Here is a 19,068-nt window from a genome sequence, read left to right as displayed (position 1 = left end):
GCTCTCTGCGCGAAGAGCCGCTTGATCGCATCCGAGAGACGGAGAGCGCGGTACTTTCTAGGATGCGAAGAGTGAAGCCGCACAACACCCGGACTGTGTCCGCAGCTTTCTAACTGCTAGAATTTCAAGGCTTAGCACTCACCTGCCTCTTCAATTGCCATTAGCATCCGAACGGAAGGTATTCTTGGACAACTTTGCTCTGCTTGCTTCTAGTTCTGCCCCAGCCCACCATAGATAACCTTGCTCTTCCCTTTAGTTTCTGAGATGCCGAGAACTCGGGAATTGAGAACACAAGTCCGGGGACGTATACTGTGCTGGCACAGTTTCTCCTTGCTAGACACAGTGGAAAAGCATTTTGCTGAGACGCAGAAGACAAGAAATGCAGAAAACGGAGATACGGAGCTCTCCGAAGTTAAATGCCGCTGCCAGGCGTCTTTCGGCAGAAAGAGAGCTGCGGAGCGCACAGTGACCGGCACAGTGCTCTCTGCGCGAAGAACCGCTTGATCGCATCCGAGAGACGGAGAGCGCGGTACTTTCTAGGATGCGAAGAGTGAAGCCGCACAACAGCCGGACTGTGTCCGCAGCTTTCTAACTGCTAGAATTTCAAGGCTTAGCACTCGCCTGCCTCTTCAATTGCCATTAGCATCCGAACGGAAGGTATTCTTGGACAACTTTGCTGTGCTTGCTTCTAGTTCTGCCCCAGCCCACCATAGATAACCTTGCTCTTCCCTTTAGTTTCTGAGATGCCGAGAACTCGGGAATTGAGAACACAAGTCCGGGGACGTATACTGTGCTGGCACAGTTTCTCCTTGCTAGACACAGTGGAAAAGCATTTTGCTGAGACGCAGAAGACAAGAAATGCAGAAAACGGAGATACGGAGCTGTCCGAAGTTAAATGCCGCTGCCAGGCGTCGTTCGGCAGAAAGAGAGCTGCGGAGCGCACAGTGACCGGCACAGTGCTCTCTGCGCGAAGAGCCGCTTGATCGCATCCGAGAGACGGAGAGCGCGGTACTTTCTAGGATGCGAAGAGTGAAGCCGCACAACACCCGGACTGTGTCCGCAGCTTTCTAACTGCTAGAATTTCAAGGCTTAGCACTCGCCTGCCTCTTCAATTGCCATTAGCATCCGAACGGAAGGTATTCTTGGACAACTTTGCTGTGCTTGCTTCTAGTTCTGCCCCAGCCCACCATAGATAACCTTGCTCTTCCCTTTAGTTTCTGAGATGCCGAGAACTCGGGAATTGAGAACACAAGTCCGGGGACGTATACTGTGCTGGCACAGTTTCTCCTTGCTAGACACAGTGGAAAAGCATTTTGCTGAGACGCAGAAGACAAGAAATGCAGAAAACGGAGATACGGAGTTCTCCGAAGTTAAATGCCGCTGCCAGGCGTCTTTCGGCAGAAAGAGAGCTGCGGAGCGCACAGTGACCGGCACAGTGCTCTCTGCGCGAAGAGCCGCTTGATCGCATCCGAGAGACGGAGAGCGCGGTACTTTCTAGGATGCGAAGAGTGAAGCCGCACAACACCCGGACTGTGTCCGCAGCTTTCTAACTGCTAGAATTTCAAGGCTTAGCACTCGCCTGCCTCTTCAATTGCCATTAGCATCCGAACGGAAGGTATTCTTGGACAACTTTGCTCTGCTTGCTTCTAGTTCTGCCCCAGCCCACCATAGATAACCTTGCTCTTCCCTTTAGTTTCTGAGATGCCGAGAACTCGGGAATTGAGAACACAAGTCCGGGGACGTATACTGTGCTGGCACAGTTTCTCCTTGCTAGACACAGTGGAAAAGCATTTTGCTGAGACGCAGAAGACAAGAAATGCAGAAAACGGAGATACGGAGCTCTCCGAAGTTAAGTGCCGCTGCCAGGAGTCTTTCGGCAGAAAGAGAGCTCCGGAGCGCACAGTGACCGGCACAGTGCTCTCTGCGCGAAGAGCCGCTTGATCGCATCCGAGAGACGGAGAGCGCGGTACTTTCTAGGATGCGAAGAGTGAAGCCGCACAACACCCGGACTGTGCGGCTTTCTAACTGCTACAAGACCATGGCTTCCCACGCGATTTGTTTAGATTGTTCTTTATTATATTTTGATTAGTTTTGCAGAGTTTTTTTCTGTGTTGTCGGGTTTTCACAATATTTTGATCAGTTTTTGGGGATTCTAGAATATTATGGCGGGTTTCTGGAATGTTTAGATGTCTTTTTATAATGTTTTGGTTGATTTTGATTAGTTTTTAATATGATATGGGGGGGTTTTAGAATGTTTTGATTAATTTGGGCACGGTTAAAAATGTTCTTTTTGGGTTTTTAGAATGTTTTGATTTGTTTTGTTTTTCTAAAACTTTGCCTAGTTTTCAGTGTGTTTGGATCAGTTTTTGTGGGCTTTCTCATGTTATGGCAGGGTTTTTTTTTTTGTTTGACTGGGTTTTAGAATATTTTGATGACTTATGACGGATTTTGAAATACTTGGTGTTTTTTAAAAATGTTTCCCTTGCCTTAGATTTGTTTTTATTAAGATTTGCCGGCTTCTGGAATATTTTAGCTGGTTTTTGGGATAGTTTGGTTGGGTTTGATTTGTTTTTATGATATTTTGGCGGGTTTTCGGAATGTTTTGGTTGGGTTTTAGAATGTTTTTTATTCTCCTGAGTTGTTTTTATTGTCTTGGCAGGTTTTCGAATGTTTGGATTTGTTTTGGCGGGTTTTAAAATATTTTGGCGGGTATTTGGAATGTTTTGGCGGGTATTTGGAAGGTTTTGATTAGTTTTGACGGGTTTTGAAATATTTTGGAGGGTTTTTAGAAGGTTTTGATTCTGTTTAGCCCAGTTTTTGGTGTGTTTGGATTAGCTTTGGTGGGCTTTATCATGTTTTGTCAGGTTTTTTCGAATGTATTGATCACTTCTGTCTGGTTTTCTATTTTGGCGGGTTTGAAAATATTTTTGGATGAGTTTTGGCGGGTTTGAAAATATTTTGGCTCTTTGCGCAGAGATGACGGTGCCGGTTGCGGTGCGCTCCGGGGCGCTCCTTCTGCGGAAAGACGCCTGGCAGCGGCACTTGGGACAGCTCCGCGTCTCCGTATTCTGCGTTTCTTGCCTTCTGCATCTCAGCAAAATGCTTTCCCACTAGGTCTAGCAAGGAGAAACTGTGGCAGCTGAGTAGATGTAGCCCGGCCCGCCCTTTGAAGTTGACAAGTTCTTGGCATCTCAGAGCCTCAAGGGAAGAGCAAGGTTATCTATGGTAGGCTGGGGCAGAACTAGCAGCAAGCAGAGCAAAGTTGTCCAAGAATACCTTCCATTGGAATGCTAATGGCAACTGAAGAGGCAGGCCAGTGGCAAGCCACTAGCTTCTAGCAGTTTGAAAGTTGCAGACACAGTGCAGGTGTTGTGCGGCTTCTTTCTTGGCCTCCTAGAAGGTGCCGTGGTGCCGCGCTCTCCGACTCTTGCTTGCCAATATGTTGCCGTGTTCCTCCTATTGTTTGGTTTGTTTTGATTTGTTTTGATGATGTTTTGGCGGGTTTTCGGAATATTTTGGTTGGTTTTGATTTGTTTTTATGATGTTTTGGCGGGTTTTCGGAATGTTTTGGTTGGGTTTTAGAATGTTTTGTATTCTCTTGAGTTGTTTTTATTGTCTTGGCAGGTTTTGGAATGTTTGGATTCCTTTTGGCGGGTTTTAAAATATTTTGGCGGGTATTTGGAATGTTTTGGCGGGTATTCGGAAGGTTTTGATTAGTTTTGACGGGTTTTGAAATATTTTGGCGGGTTTTTAGAAGGTTTTGACTTGTTTTGATTCTGTTTAGCCCAGTTTTTGGTGTGTTTGAATTAGCTTTGGTGGGCTTTATCATGTTTTGTCAGGTTTTTTCGAATGTATTGATCACTTCTGTCTGGTTTTCTATTTTGGCGGGTTTGAAAATATTTTTGGATGAGTTTTGGCGGGTTTGAAAATATTTTGGCTCTTTGCGCAGAGACGACGGTGCCGGTTGCGGTGCGCTCCGGGGCGCTCCTTCTGCGGAAAGACGCCTGGCAGCGGCACTTGGGACAGCTCCGCGTCTCCGTATTCTGCGTTTCTTGCCTTCTGCATCTCAGCAAAATGCTTTCCCACTAGGTCTAGCAAGGAGAAACTGTGGCAGCTGAGTAGATGTAGCCCGGCCCGCCCTTTGAAGTTGACAAGTTCTTGGCATCTCAGAACCTCAAGGGAAGAGCAAGGTTATCTATGGTAGGCTGGGGCAGAACTAGCAGCAAGCAGAGCAAAGTTGTCCAAGAATAGCTTCCATTGGAATGCTAATGGCAATTGAAGAGGCAGGCCAGTGGCAAGCCACTATCTTCTAGCAGTTTGAAAGTTGCAGACACAGTGCAGGTGTTGTGCGGCTTCTTTCTTGGCCTCCTAGAAGGTGCCGCGCTCTCCGTCTCTTGCTTGCCAATATGTTGCCGTGTTCCTCCTATTGTTTGGTTTGTTTTGATTTGTTTTGATGATCTTTTGGCGGGTTTTCGGAATGTTTTGGCGGTGTTTTAGAATGTTTTGTTTTCTCTTGTGTTGTTTTTATTGTGTTGGCACGTTGTGGAACGTTTGGATTCGTTTTGGCGGGTTTTAAAATATTTTGGCGGGTGTTTGGAATGTTTTGGTTTGCTTTCATTTGTTTTGATTATGTTTTGGCAAGTTATTGAAAGTTTCGATCACTTCTGACTGGTTTTCTAGTATTTTGGGATCTTTTCAGAATGTTTTGATCAGTTTTAGCAGGTTGTAAACTATTTTGTCAGGTTTTTGGAATGTTTTGGTTGGTTTTGATTTGTTTTTATGATGTTTTGCCAAGTTTTTTGAATGATTTGATCAGTTCTGGCTGGTTTTCTAATGTTTTGGCAATTTTCAGAATGTTTTGATGAGTTTTGTGGGTCTAAATCATTTTGGCGGTTTTCGGAATATTTTGGTTGGTTTTGATTTGTTTTTATGATGTTTTGGCGGGTTTTCGGAATGTTTTGGTTGGGTTTTAGAATGTTTTGTATTCTCTTGAGTTGTTTTTATTGTCTTGGCAGGTTTTGGAATGTTTGGATTTGTTTTGGCGGGTTTTAAAATATTTTGGCGGGTATTTGGAATGTTTTGGCGGGTATTCGGAAGGTTTTGATTAGTTTTGACGGGTTTTGAAATATTTTGGCGGGTTTTTAGAAGGTTTTGATTCTGTTTAGCCCAGTTTTTGGTGTGTTTGGATTAGCTTTGGTGGGCTTTATCATGTTTTGTCAGGTTTTTTCGAATGTATTGATCACTTCTGTCTGGTTTTCTATTTTGGCGGGTTTGAAAATATTTTTGGATGAGTTTTGGCGGGTTTGAAAATATTTTGGCTCTTTGCGCAGAGACGACGGTGCCGGTTGCGGTGCGCTCCGGGGCGCTCCTTCTGCGGAAAGACGCCTGGCAGCGGCACTTGGGACAGCTCCGCGTCTCCGTATTCTGCGTTTCTTGCCTTCTGCATCTCAGCAAAATGCTTTCCCACTAGGTCTAGCAAGGAGAAACTGTGGCAGCTGAGTAGATGTAGCCCGGCCCGCCCTTTGAAGTTGAAAAGTTCTTGGCATCTCAGAACCTCAAGGGAAGAGCAAGGTTATCTATGGTAGGCTGGGGCAGAACTAGCAGCAAGCAGAGCAAAGTTGTCCAAGAATAGCTTCCATTGGAATGCTAATGGCAATTGAAGAGGCAGGCCAGTGGCAAGCCACTAGCTTCTAGCAGTTTGAAAGTTGCAGACACAGTACAGGTGTTGTGCGGCTTCTTTCTTGGCCTCCTAGAAGGTGCCGCACTCTCCGTCTCTTGCTTGCCAATATGTTGCCGTGTTCCTCCTATTGTTTGGTTTGTTTTGATTTGTTTTGATGATCTTTTGGCGGGTTTTCGGAATGTTTTGGTGGTGTTTTAGAATGTTTTGTTTTCTCTTGTGTTGTTTTTATTGTCTTGGCAGGTTGTGGAACGTTTGGATTAGTTTTGGCGGGTTTTAAAATATTTTGGCGGGTATTTGGAATGTTTTGGTTTGCTTTCATTTGTTTTGATTATGTTTTGGCAAGTTATTGAAAGTTTTGATCACTTCTGACTGGTTTTCTAGTATTTTGGCATCTTTTCAGAATGTTTTGATCAGTTTTAGCAGGTTGTAAACTATTTTGTCAGGTTTTTGGAATGTTTTGGTTGGTTTTGATTTGTTTTTATGATGTTTTGCCAAGTTTTTTGAATGTTTTGATCAGTTCTGGCTGGTTTTCTAATGTTTTGGCAATTTTCAGAATGTTTTGATGAGTTTTGTGGGTCTAAATCATTTTGGCGGTTTTCGGAATATTTTGGTTGGTTTTGATTTGTTTTTATGATGTTTTGGCGGGTTTTCGGAATGTTTTGGTTGGGTTTTAGAATGTTTTGTATTCTCTTGAGTTGTTTTTATTGTCTTGGCAGGTTTTGGAATGTTTGGATTGCTTTTGGCGGGTTTTAAAATATTTTGGCGGGTATTTGGAATGTTTTGGCGGGTATTCGGAATGTTTTGATTAGTTTTGACGGGTTTTGAAATATTTTGGAGGGTTTTTAGAAGGTTTTGATTCTGTTTAGCCCAGTTTTTGGTGTGTTTGGATTAGCTTTGGTGGGCTTTATCATGTTTTGTCAGGTTTTTTCGAATGTATTGATCACTTCTGTCTGGTTTTCTATTTTGGCGGGTTTGAAAATATTTTTGGATTAGTTTTGGCAGGTTTTAAAATATTTTGGCTCTTTGCGCAGAGACGACGGTGCCGGTTGCGGTGTGCTCCGGGGCGCTCCTTCTGCGGAAAGACGCCTGGCAGCGGCACTTGGGACAGCTCCGCGTCTCCGTATTCTGCGTTTCTTGCCTTCTGCATCTCAGCAAAATGCTTTCCCACTAGGTCTAGCAAGGAGAAACTGTGGCAGCTGAGTAGATGTAGCCCGGCCCGCCCTTTGAAGTTGAAAAGTTCTTGGCATCTCAGAGCCTCAAGGGAAGAGCAAGGTTATCTATGGTAGGCTGGGGCAGAACTAGCAGCAAGCAGAGCAAAGTTGTCCAAGAATAGCTTCCATTGGAATGCTAATGGCAATTGAAGAGGCAGGCCAGTGGCAAGCCACTAGCTTCTAGCAGTTTGAAAGTTGCAGACACAGTACAGGTGTTGTGCGGCTTCTTTCTTGGCCTCCTAGAAGGTGCCGCACTCTCCGTCTCTTGCTTGCCAATATGTTGCCGTGTTCCTCCTATTGTTTGGTTTGTTTTGATTTGTTTTGATGATCTTTTGGCGGGTTTTCGGAATGTTTTGGTGGTGTTTTAGAATGTTTTGTTTTCTCTTGTGTTGTTTTTATTGTCTTGGCAGGTTGTGGAACGTTTGGATTCGTTTTGGCGGGTTTTAAAATATTTTGGCGGGTATTTGGAATGTTTTGGTTTGCTTTCATTTGTTTTGATTATGTTTTGGCAAGTTATTGAAAGTTTTGATCACTTCTGACTGGTTTTCTAGTATTTTGGCATCTTTTCAGAATGTTTTGATCAGTTTTAGCAGGTTGTAAACTATTTTGTCAGGTTTTTGGAATGTTTTGGTTGGTTTTGATTTGTTTTTATGATGTTTTGCCAAGTTTTTTGAATGTTTTGATCAGTTCTGGCTGGTTTTCTAATGTTTTGGCAATTTTCAGAATGTTTTGATGAGTTTTGTGGGTCTAAATCATTTTGGCGGTTTTCGGAATATTTTGGTTGGTTTTGATTTGTTTTTATGATGTTTTGGCGGGTTTTCGGAATGTTTTGGTTGGGTTTTAGAATGTTTTGTATTCTCTTGAGTTGTTTTTATTGTCTTGGCAGGTTTTGGAATGTTTGGATTGCTTTTGGCGGGTTTTAAAATATTTTGGCGGGTATTTGGAATGTTTTGGCGGGTATTCGGAATGTTTTGATTAGTTTTGACGGGTTTTGAAATATTTTGGAGGGTTTTTAGAAGGTTTTGATTCTGTTTAGCCCAGTTTTTGGTGTGTTTGGATTAGCTTTGGTGGGCTTTATCATGTTTTGTCAGGTTTTTTCGAATGTATTGATCACTTCTGTCTGGTTTTCTATTTTGGCGGGTTTGAAAATATTTTTGGATTAGTTTTGGCAGGTTTTAAAATATTTTGGCTCTTTGCGCAGAGACGACGGTGCCGGTTGCGGTGCGCTCCGGGGCGCTCCTTCTGCGGAAAGACGCCTGGCAGCGGCACTTGGGACAGCTCCGCGTCTCCGTATTCTGCGTTTCTTGCCTTCTGCATCTCAGCAAAATGCTTTCCCACTAGGTCTAGCAAGGAGAAACTGTGGCAGCTGAGTAGATGTAGCCCGGCCCGCCCTTTGAAGTTGAAAAGTTCTTGGCATCTCAGAGCCTCAAGGGAAGAGCAAGGTTATCTATGGTAGGCTGGGGCAGAACTAGCAGCAAGCAGAGCAAAGTTGTCCAAGAATAGCTTCCATTGGAATGCTAATGGCAATTGAAGAGGCAGGCCAGTGGCAAGCCACTAGCTTCTAGCAGTTTGAAAGTTGCAGACACAGTGCAGGTGTTGTGCGGCTTCTTTCTTGGCCTCCTAGAAGGTGCCGTGGTGCCGCGCTCTCCGTCTCTTGCTTGCCAATATGTTGCCGTGTTCCTCCTATTGTTTGGTTTGTTTTGATTTGTTTTGATGATCTTTTGGCGGGTTTTCGGAATGTTTTGGTGGTGTTTTAGAATGTTTTGTTTTCTCTTGTGTTGTTTTTATTGTCTTGGCAGGTTGTGGAACGTTTGGATTCGTTTTGGTGGGGTTTAAAATATTTTGGCGGGTATTTGGAATGTTTTGGTTTGCTTTCATTTGTTTTGATTATGTTTTGGCAAGTTATTGAAAGTTTCGATCACTTCTGACAGGTTTTCTAGTATTTTGGCATCTTTTCAGAATGTTTTGATCAGTTTTGGCAGGTTGTAAACTATTTTGTCAGGTTTTTGGAATGTTTTGGTTGGTTTTGATTTGTTTTTATGATGTTTTGCCAAGTTTTTTGAATGTTTTGATCAGTTCTGGCTGGTTTTCTAATGTTTTGGCATTTTTTCAGAATGTTTTGATGAGTTTTGTGGGTCTAAATTATTTTGGCGGGTTTTCGGAATATTTTGGTTGGTTTTGATTTGTTTTTATGATGTTTTGGCGGGTTTTCGGAATGTTTTGGTTGGGTTTTAGAATGTTTTGGATTCTCTTGAGTTGTTTTTATTGTCTTGGCAGGTTTTGGAATGTTTGGATTCCTTTTGGCGGGTTTTAAAATATTTTGGCGGGTATTTGGAATGTTTTGGCGGGTATTCGGAATGTTTTGATTAGTTTTGACGGGTTTTGAAATATTTTGGCGGGTTTTTAGAAGGTTTTGACTTGTTTTGATTCTGTTTAGCCCAGTTTTTGGTGTGTTTGAATTAGCTTTGGTGGGCTTTATCATGTTTTGTCAGGTTTTTTCGAATGTATTGATCACTTCTGTCTGGTTTTCTATTTTGGCGGGTTTGAAAATATTTTTGGATGAGTTTTGGCGGGTTTGAAAATATTTTGGCTCTTTGCGCAGAGATGACGGTGCCGGTTGCGGTGCGCTGCGGGGCGCTCCTTCTGCGGAAAGACGCCTGGCAGCGGCACTTGGGACAGCTCCGCGTCTCCGTATTCTGCGTTTCTTGCCTTCTGCATCTCAGCAAAATGCTTTCCCACTAGGTCTAGCAAGGAGAAACTGTGGCAGCTGAGTAGATGTAGCCCGGCCCGCCCTTTGAAGTTGACAAGTTCTTGGCATCTCAGAGCCTCAAGGGAAGAGCAAGGTTATCTATGGTAGGCTGGGGCAGAACTAGCAGCAAGCAGAGCAAAGTTGTCCAAGAATAGCTTCCATTGGAATGCTAATGGCAATTGAAGAGGCAGGCCAGTGGCAAGCCACTATCTTCTAGCAGTTTGAAAGTTGCAGACACAGTACAGGTGTTGTGCGGCTTCTTTCTTGGCCTCCTAGAAGGTGCCGCGCTCTCCGTCTCTTGCTTGCCAATATGTTGCCGTGTTCCTCCTATTGTTTGGTTTGTTTTGATTTGTTTTGATGATCTTTTGGCGGGTTTTCGGAATGTTTTGGTGGTGTTTTAGAATGTTTTGTTTTCTCTTGTGTTGTTTTTATTGTCTTGGAAGGTTTTGGAACGTTTGGATTCGTTTTGGCGGGTTTTAAAATATTTTGGCGGTTGTTTGGAATGTTTTGGTTTGCTTTCATTTGTTTTGATTATGTTTTGGCAAGTTATTGAAAGTTTCGATCACTTCTGACTGGTTTTCTAGTATTTTGGCATCTTTTCAGAATGTTTTGATCAGTTTTGGCAGGTTGTAAACTATTTTGTCAGGTTTTTGGAATGTTTTGGTTGGTTTTGATTTGTTTTTATGATGTTTTGCCAAGTTTTTTGAATGATTTGATCAGTTCTGGCTGGTTTTCTAATGTTTTGGCAATTTTCAGAATGTTTTGATGAGTTTTGTGGGTCTAAATCATTTTGGCGGTTTTCGGAATATTTTGGTTGGTTTTGATTTGTTTTTATGATGTTTTGGCGGGTTTTCGGAATGTTTTGGTTGGGTTTTAGAATGTTTTGTATTCTCTTGAGTTGTTTTTATTGTCTTGGCAGGTTCTGGAATGTTTGGATTGCTTTTGGCGGGTTTTAAAATATTTTGGCGGGTATTTGGAATGTTTTGGCGGGTATTCGGAATGTTTTGATTAGTTTTGACGGGTTTTGAAATATTTTGGAGGGTTTTTAGAAGGTTTTGATTCTGTTTAGCCCAGTTTTTGGTGTGTTTGGATTAGCTTTGGTGGGCTTTATCATGTTTTGTCAGGTTTTTTCGAATGTATTGATCACTTCTGTCTGGTTTTCTATTTTGGCGGGTTTGAAAATATTTTTGGATTAGTTTTGGCAGGTTTGAAAATATTTTGGCTCTTTGCGCAGAGACGACGGTGCCGGTTGCGGTGTGCTCCGGGGCGCTCCTTCTGCGGAAAGACGCCTGGCAGCGGCACTTGGGACAGCTCCGCGTCTCCGTATTCTGCGTTTCTTGCCTTCTGCATCTCAGCAAAATGCTTTCCCACTAGGTCTAGCAAGGAGAAACTGTGGCAGCTGAGTAGATGTAGCCCGGCCCGCCCTTTGAAGTTGAAAAGTTCTTGGCATCTCAGAGCCTCAAGGGAAGAGCAAGGTTATCTATGGTAGGCTGGGGCAGAACTAGCAGCAAGCAGAGCAAAGTTGTCCAAGAATAGCTTCCATTGGAATGCTAATGGCAATTGAAGAGGCAGGCCAGTGGCAAGCCACTAGCTTCTAGCAGTTTGAAAGTTGCAGACACAGTGCAGGTGTTGTGCGGCTTCTTTCTTGGCCTCCTAGAAGGTGCCGTGGTGCCGCGCTCTCCGTCTCTTGCTTGCCAATATGTTGCCATGTTCCTCCTATTGTTTGGTTTGTTTTGATTTGTTTTGATGATCTTTTGGCGGGTTTTCGGAATGTTTTGGTGGTGTTTTAGAATGTTTTGTTTTCTCTTGTGTTGTTTTTATTGTCTTGGAAGGTTGTGGAACGTTTGGATTCGTTTTGGCGGGTTTTAAAATATTTTGGCGGGTATTTGGAATGTTTTGGTTTGCTTTCATTTGTTTTGATTATGTTTTGGCAAGTTATTGAAAGTTTCGATCACTTCTGACTGGTTTTCTAGTATTTTGGGATCTTTTCAGAATGTTTTGATCAGTTTTAGAATATTTTGTATTCTCTTGAGTTGTTTTTATTGTCTTGGCAGGTTTTGGAATGTTTGGATTGCTTTTGGCGGGTTTTAAAATATTTTGGCGGGTATTTGGAATGTTTTGGCGGGTATTCGGAAGGTTTTGATTAGTTTTGACGGGTTTTGAAATATTTTGGCGGGTTTTTAGAAGGTTTTGACTTGTTTTGATTCTGTTTAGCCCAGTTTTTGGTGTGTTTGGATTAGCTTTGGTGGGCTTTATCATGTTTTGTCAGGTTTTTTTGAATGTATTGATCACTTCTGTCTGGTTTTCTATTTTGGCGGGTTTGAAAATATTTTTGGATGAGTTTTGGTGGGTTTGAATATATTATGGCTCTTTGCGCAGAGACGACGGTGCCGGTTGCGGTGCGCTCCGGGGCGCTCCTTCTGCGGAAAGACACCTGGCAGCGGCACTTGGGACAGCTCCGCGTCTCCGTATTCTGCGTTTCTTGCCTTCTGCATCTCAGCAAAATGCTTTCCCACTAGGTCTAGCAAGGAGAAACTGTGGCAGCTGAGTAGATGTAGCCCGGCCTGCCCTTTGAAGTTGACAAGTTCTTGGCATCTCAGAGCCTCAAGGGAAGAGCAAGGTTATCTATGGTAGGCTGGGGCAGAACTAGCAGCAAGCAGAGCAAAGTTGTCCAAGAATAGCTTCCATTGGAATGCTAATGGCAATTGAAGAGGCAGGCCAGTGGCAAGCCACTATCTTCTAGCAGTTTGAAAGTTGCAGACACAGTGCAGGTGTTTTGCGGCTTCCTTCTTGGCCTCCTAGAAGTTGCCGCACTCTCCGTCTCTTGCTTGCCAATATGTTGCCGTGTTCCTCCTAATGTTTGGTTTGTTTTGATTTGTTTTGATGATCTTTTGGCGGGTTTTCGGAATGTTTTGGTGGTGTTTTAGAATGTTTTGTTTTCTCTTGTGTTGTTTTTATTGTCTTGGAAGGTTTTGGAACGTTTGGATTCGTTTTGGCGGGTTTTAAAATATTTTGGCGGTTGTTTGGAATGTTTTGGTTTGCTTTCATTTGTTTTGATTATGTTTTGGCAAGTTATTGAAAGTTTCGATCACTTCTGACTGGTTTTCTAGTATTTTGGCATCTTTTCAGAATGTTTTGATCAGTTTTAGCAGGTTGTAAACTATTTTGTCAGGTTTTTGGAATGTTTTGGTTGGTTTTGATTTGTTTTTATGATGTTTTGCCAAGTTTTTTGAATGTTTTGATCAGTTCTGGCTGGTTTTCTAATGTTTTGGCAATTTTCAGAATGTTTTGATGAGTTTTGTGGGTCTAAATTATTTTGGCGGTTTTTGGAATATTTTGGTTGTTTTTGATTTGATTTGATGATGTTTTGTCCGGTTTTCGGAATGTTTTGGTTGGGTTTTAGAATGTTTTGTATTCTCTTGAGTTGTTTTTATTGTCTTGGCAGGTTCTGGAATGTTTGGATTGCTTTTGGCGGGTTTTAAAATATTTTGGCGGGTATTTGGAATGTTTTGGCGGGTATTCGGAAGGTTTTGATTAGTTTTGACGGGTTTTGAAATATTTTGGCGGGTTTTTAGAAGGTTTTGACTTGTTTTGATTCTGTTTAGCCCAGTTTTTGGTGTGTTTGGATTAGCTTTGGTGGGCTTTATCATGTTTTGTCAGGTTTTTTCGAATGTATTGATCACTTCTGTCTGGTTTTCTATTTTGGCGGGTTTGAAAATATTTTTGGATGAGTTTTGGCGGGTTTGAAAATATTTTGGCTCTTTGCGCAGAGACGACGGTGCCGGTTGCGGTGTGCTCCGGGGCGCTCCTTCTGCGGAAAGACGCCTGGCAGCGGCACTTGGGACAGCTCCGCGTCTCCGTATTCTGCGTTTCTTGCCTTCTGCATCTCAGCAAAATGCTTTCCCACTAGGTCTAGCAAGGAGAAACTGTGGCAGCTGAGTAGATGTAGCCCGGCCCGCCCTTTGAAGTTGACAAGTTCTTGGCATCTCAGAACCTCAAGGGAAGAGCAAGGTTATCTATGGTAGGCTGGGGCAGAACTAGCAGCAAGCAGAGCAAAGTTGTCCAAGAATAGCTTCCATTGGAATGCTAATGGCAATTGAAGAGGCAGGCCAGTGGCAAGCCACTAGCTTCTAGCAGTTTGAAAGTTGCAGACACAGTGCAGGTGTTGTGCGGCTTCCTTCTTGGCCTCCTAGAAGGTGCCGCACTCTCCGTCTCTTGCTTGCCAATATGTTGCCGTGTTCCTCCTATTGTTTGGTTTGTTTTGATTTGTTTTGATGATCTTTTGGCGGGTTTTCGGAATGTTTTGGTGGTGTTTTAGAATGTTTTGTTTTCTCTTGTGTTGTTTTTATTGTCTTGGAAGGTTTTGGAACGTTTGGATTCGTTTTGGCGGGTTTTAAAATATTTTGGCGGGTATTTGGAATGTTTTGGTTTGCTTTCATTTGTTTTGATTATGTTTTGGCAAGTTATTGAAAGTTTCGATCACTTCTGACTGGTTTTCTAGTATTTTGGCATCTTTTCCGAATGTTTTGATCAGTTTTAGCAGGTTGTAAACTATTTTGTCAGGTTTTTGGAATGTTTTGGTTGGTTTTGATTTGTTTTTATGATGTTTTGCCAAGTTTTTTGAATGATTTGATCAGTTCTGGCTGGTTTTCTAATGTTTTGGCAATTTTCAGAATGTTTTGATGAGTTTTGTGGGTCTAAATCATTTTGGCGGTTTTCGGAATATTTTGGTTGGTTTTGATTTGTTTTGATGATGTTTTGGCGGGTTTTCGGAATGTTTTGGTTGGGTTTTAGAATGTTTTGTATTCTCTTGAGTTGTTTTTATTGTCTTGGCAGGTTCTGGACTGTTTGGATTGCTTTTGGCGGGTTTTAAAATATTTTGGCGGGTATTTGGAATGTTTTGGCGGGTATTCGGAATGTTTTGATTAGTTTTGACGGGTTTTGAAATATTTTGGAGGGTTTTTAGAAGGTTTTGATTCTGTTTAGCCCAGTTTTTGGTGTGTTTGGATTAGCTTTGGTGGGCTTTATCATGTTTTGTCAGGTTTTTTCGAATGTATTGATCACTTCTGTCTGGTTTTCTATTTTGGCGGGTTTGAAAATATTTTTGGATTAGTTTTGGCAGGTTTTAAAATATTTTGGCTCTTTGCGCAGAGACGACGGTGCCGGTTGCGGTGCGCTCCGGGGCGCTCCTTCTGCGGAAAGACGCCTGGCAGCGGCACTTGGGACAGCTCCGCGTCTCCGTATTCTGCGTTTCTTGCCTTCTGCATCTCAGCAAAATGCTTTCCCACTAGGTCTAGCAAGGAGAAACTGTGGCAGCTGAGTAGATGTAGCCCGGCCCGCCCTTTGAAGTTGACAAGTTCTTGGCATCTCAGAGCCTCAAGGGAAGAGCAAGGTTATCTATGGTAGGCTGGGGCAGAACTAGCAGCAAGCAGAGCAAAGTTGTCCAAGAATAGCTTCCATTGGAATGCTAATGGCAATTGAAGAGGCAGGCCAGTGGCAAGCCACTAGCTTCTAGCAGTTTGAAAGTTGCAGACACAGTGCAGGTGTTGTGCGGCTTCCTTCTTGGCCTCCTAGAAGGTGCCGCACTCTCCGTCTCTTGCTTGCCAATATGTTGCCGTGTTCCTCCTATTGTTTGGTTTGTTTTGATTTGTTTTGATGATCTTTTGGCGGGTTTTCGGAATGTTTTGGTGGTGTTTTAGAATGTTTTGTTTTCTCTTGTGTTGTTTTTATTGTCTTGGAAGGTTTTGGAACGTTTGGATTCGTTTTGGCGGGTTTTAAAATATTTTGGCGGTTGTTTGGAATGTTTTGGTTTGCTTTCATTTGTTTTGATTATGTTTTGGCAAGTTATTGAAAGTTTCGATCACTTCTGACTGGTTTTCTAGTATTTTGGCATCTTTTCAGAATGTTTTGATCAGTTTTAGCAGGTTGTAAACTATTTTGTCAGGTTTTTGGAATGTTTTGGTTGGTTTTGATTTGTTTTTATGATGTTTTGCCAAGTTTTTTGAATGATTTGATCAGTTCTGGCTGGTTTTCTAATGTTTTGGCAATTTTCAGAATGTTTTGATGAGTTTTGTGGGTCTAAATTATTTTGGCGGTTTTTGGAATATTTTGGTTGTTTTTGATTTGATTTGATGATGTTTTGTCCGGTTTTCGGAATGTTTTGGTTGGGTTTTAGAATGTTTTGTATTCTCTTGAGTTGTTTTTATTGTCTTGGCAGGTTTTGGAATGTTTGGATTGCTTTTGGCGGGTTTTAAAATATTTTGGCGGGTATTTGGAATGTTTTGGCGGGTATTCGGAATGTTTTGATTAGTTTTGACGGGTTTTGAAATATTTTGGAGGGTTTTTAGAAGGTTTTGATTCTGTTTAGCCCAGTTTTTGGTGTGTTTGGATTAGCTTTGGTGGGCTTTATCATGTTTTGTCAGGTTTTTTCGAATGTATTGATCACTTCTGTCTGGTTTTCTATTTTGGCGGGTTTGAAAATATTTTTGGATGAGTTTTGGCGGGTTTGAAAATATTTTGGCTCTTTGCGCAGAGACGACGGTGCCGGTTGCGGTGCGCTCCGGCGCGCTCCTTCTGCGGAAAGACGCCTGGCAGCGGCACTTGGGACAGCTCCGCGTCTCCGTATTCTGCGTTTCTTGCCTTCTGCATCTCAGCAAAATGCTTTCCCACTAGGTCTAGCAAGGAGAAACTGTGGCAGCTGAGTAGATGTAGCCCGGCCCGCCCTTTGAAGTTGACAAGTTCTTGGCATCTCAGAACCTCAAGGGAAGAGCAAGGTTATCTATGGTAGGCTGGGGCAGAACTAGCAGCAAGCAGAGCAAAGTTGTCCAAGAATAGCTTCCATTGGAATGCTAATGGCAATTGAAGAGGCAGGCCAGTGGCAAGCCACTAGCTTCTAGCAGTTTGAAAGTTGCAGACACAGTGCAGGTGTTGTGCGGCTTCCTTCTTGGCCTCCTAGAAGGTGCCGCACTCTCCGTCTCTTGCTTGCCAATATGTTGCCGTGTTCCTCCTATTGTTTGGTTTGTTTTGATTTGTTTTGATGATCTTTTGGCGGGTTTTCGGAATGTTTTGGTGGTGTTTTAGAATGTTTTGTTTTCTCTTGTGTTGTTTTTATTGTCTTGGAAGGTTTTGGAACGTTTGGATTCGTTTTGGCGGGTTTTAAAATATTTTGGCGGTTGTTTGGAATGTTTTGGTTTGCTTTCATTTGTTTTGATTATGTTTTGGCAAGTTATTGAAAGTTTCGATCACTTCTGACTGGTTTTCTAGTATTTTGGCATCTTTTCAGAATGTTTTGATCAGTTTTAGCAGGTTGTAAACTATTTTGTCAGGTTTTTGGAATGTTTTGGTTGGTTTTGATTTGTTTTTATGATGTTTTGCCAAGTTTTTTGAATGATTTGATCAGTTCTGGCTGGTTTTCTAATGTTTTGGCAATTTTCAGAATGTTTTGATGAGTTTTCTGGGTCTAAATTATTTTGGCGGTTTTTGGAATATTTTGGTTGTTTTTGATTTGATTTGATGATGTTTTGTCCGGTTTTCGGAATGTTTTGGTTGGGTTTTAGAATGTTTTGTATTCTCTTGAGTTGTTTTTATTGTCTTGGCAGGTTCTGGAATGTTTGGATTGCTTTTGGCGGGTTTTAAAATATTTTGGCGGGTATTTGGAATGTTTTGGCGGGTATTCGGAATGTTTTGATTAGTTTTGACGGGTTTTGAAATATTTTGGAGGGTTTTTAGAAGGTTTTGATTCTGTTTAGCCCAGTTTTTGGTGTGTTTGGATTAGCTTTGGTGGGCTTTATCATGTTTTGTCAGGTTTTTTCGAATGTATTGATCACTTCTGTCTGGTTTTCTATTTTGGCGGGTTTGAAAATATTTTTGGATGAGTTTTGGCGGGTTTGAAAATATTTTGGCTCTTTGCGCAGAGACGACGGTGCCGGTTGCGGTGTGCTCCGGGGCGCTCCTTCTGCGGAAAGACGCCTGGCAGCGGCACTTGGGACAGCTCCGCGTCTCCGTATTCTGCGTTTCTTGCCTTCTGCATCTCAGCAAAATGCTTTCCCACTAGGTCTAGCAAGGAGAAACTGTGGCAGCTGAGTAGATGTAGCCCGGCCCGCCCTTTGAAGTTGACAAGTTCTTGGCATCTCAGAACCTCAAGGGAAGAGCAAGGTTATCTATGGTAGGCTGGGGCAGAACTAGCAGCAAGCAGAGCAAAGTTGTCCAAGAATAGCTTCCATTGGAATGCTAATGGCAATTGAAGAGGCAGGCCAGTGGCAAGCCACTAGCTTCTAGCAGTTTGAAAGTTGCAGACACAGTGCAGGTGTTGTGCGGCTTCTTTCTTGGCCTCCTAGAAGGTGCCGCACTCTCCGTCTCTTGCTTGCCAATATGTTGCCGTGTTCCTCCTATTGTTTGGTTTGTTTTGATTTGTTTTGATGATGTTTTGGCGGGTTTTCGGAATGTTTTGGTGGTGTTTTAGAATGTTTTGTTTTCTCTTGTGTTGTTTTTATTGTCTTGGCAGGTTGTGGAACGTTTGGATTCGTTTTGGCGGGTTTTAAAATATTTTGGCAGGTATTTGGAATGTTTTGGTTTGCTTTCATTTGTTTTGATTATGTTTTGGGAAGTTATTGAAAGTTTTGATCACTTCTGACTGGTTTTCTAGTATTTTGGCATCTTTTCAGAATGTTTTGATCAGTTTTAGCAGGTTGTAAACTATTTTGTCAGGTTTTTGGAATGTTTTGGTTGGTTTTGATTTGTTTTTATGATGTTTTGCCAAGTTTTTTGAATGTTTTGATCAGTTCTGGCTGGTTTTCTAATGTTTTGGCAATTTTCAGAATGTTTTGATGAGTTTTGTGGGTCTAAATCATTTTGGCGGTTTTCGGAATATTTTGGTTGGTTTTGATTTGTTTTTATGATGTTTTGGCGGGTTTTCGGAATGTTTTGGTTGGGTTTTAGAATGTTTTGTATTCTCTTGAGTTGTTTTTATTGTCTTGGCAGGTTCTGGAATGTTTGGATTGCTTTTGGCGGGTTTTAAAATATTTTGGCGGGTATTTGGAATGTTTTGGCGGGTATTCGGAATGTTTTGATTAGTTTTGACGGGTTTTGAAATATTTTGGAGGGTTTTTAGAAGGTTTTGATTCTGTTTAGCCCAGTTTTTGGTGTGTTTGGATTAGCTTTGGTGGGCTTTATCATGTTTTGTCAGGTTTTTTTGAATGTATTGATCACTTCTGTCTGGTTTTCTATTTTGGCGGGTTTGAAAATATTTTTGGATGAGTTTTGGCAGGTTTTAAAATATTTTGGCTCTTTGCGCAGAGACGACGGTGCCGGTTGCGGTGCGCTGCGGGGCGCTCCTTCTGCGGAAAGACGCCTGGCAGCGGCACTTGGGACAGCTCCGCGTCTCCGTATTCTGCGTTTCTTGCCTTCTGCATCTCAGCAAAATGCTTTCC

Source organism: Passer domesticus, chromosome 3 (assembly GCF_036417665.1).
Source record: "Passer domesticus isolate bPasDom1 chromosome 3, bPasDom1.hap1, whole genome shotgun sequence".
In the NCBI taxonomy this organism is placed as follows: domain Eukaryota; kingdom Metazoa; phylum Chordata; class Aves; order Passeriformes; family Passeridae; genus Passer; species Passer domesticus.
This window is presented reverse-complemented; position numbering follows the sequence as displayed.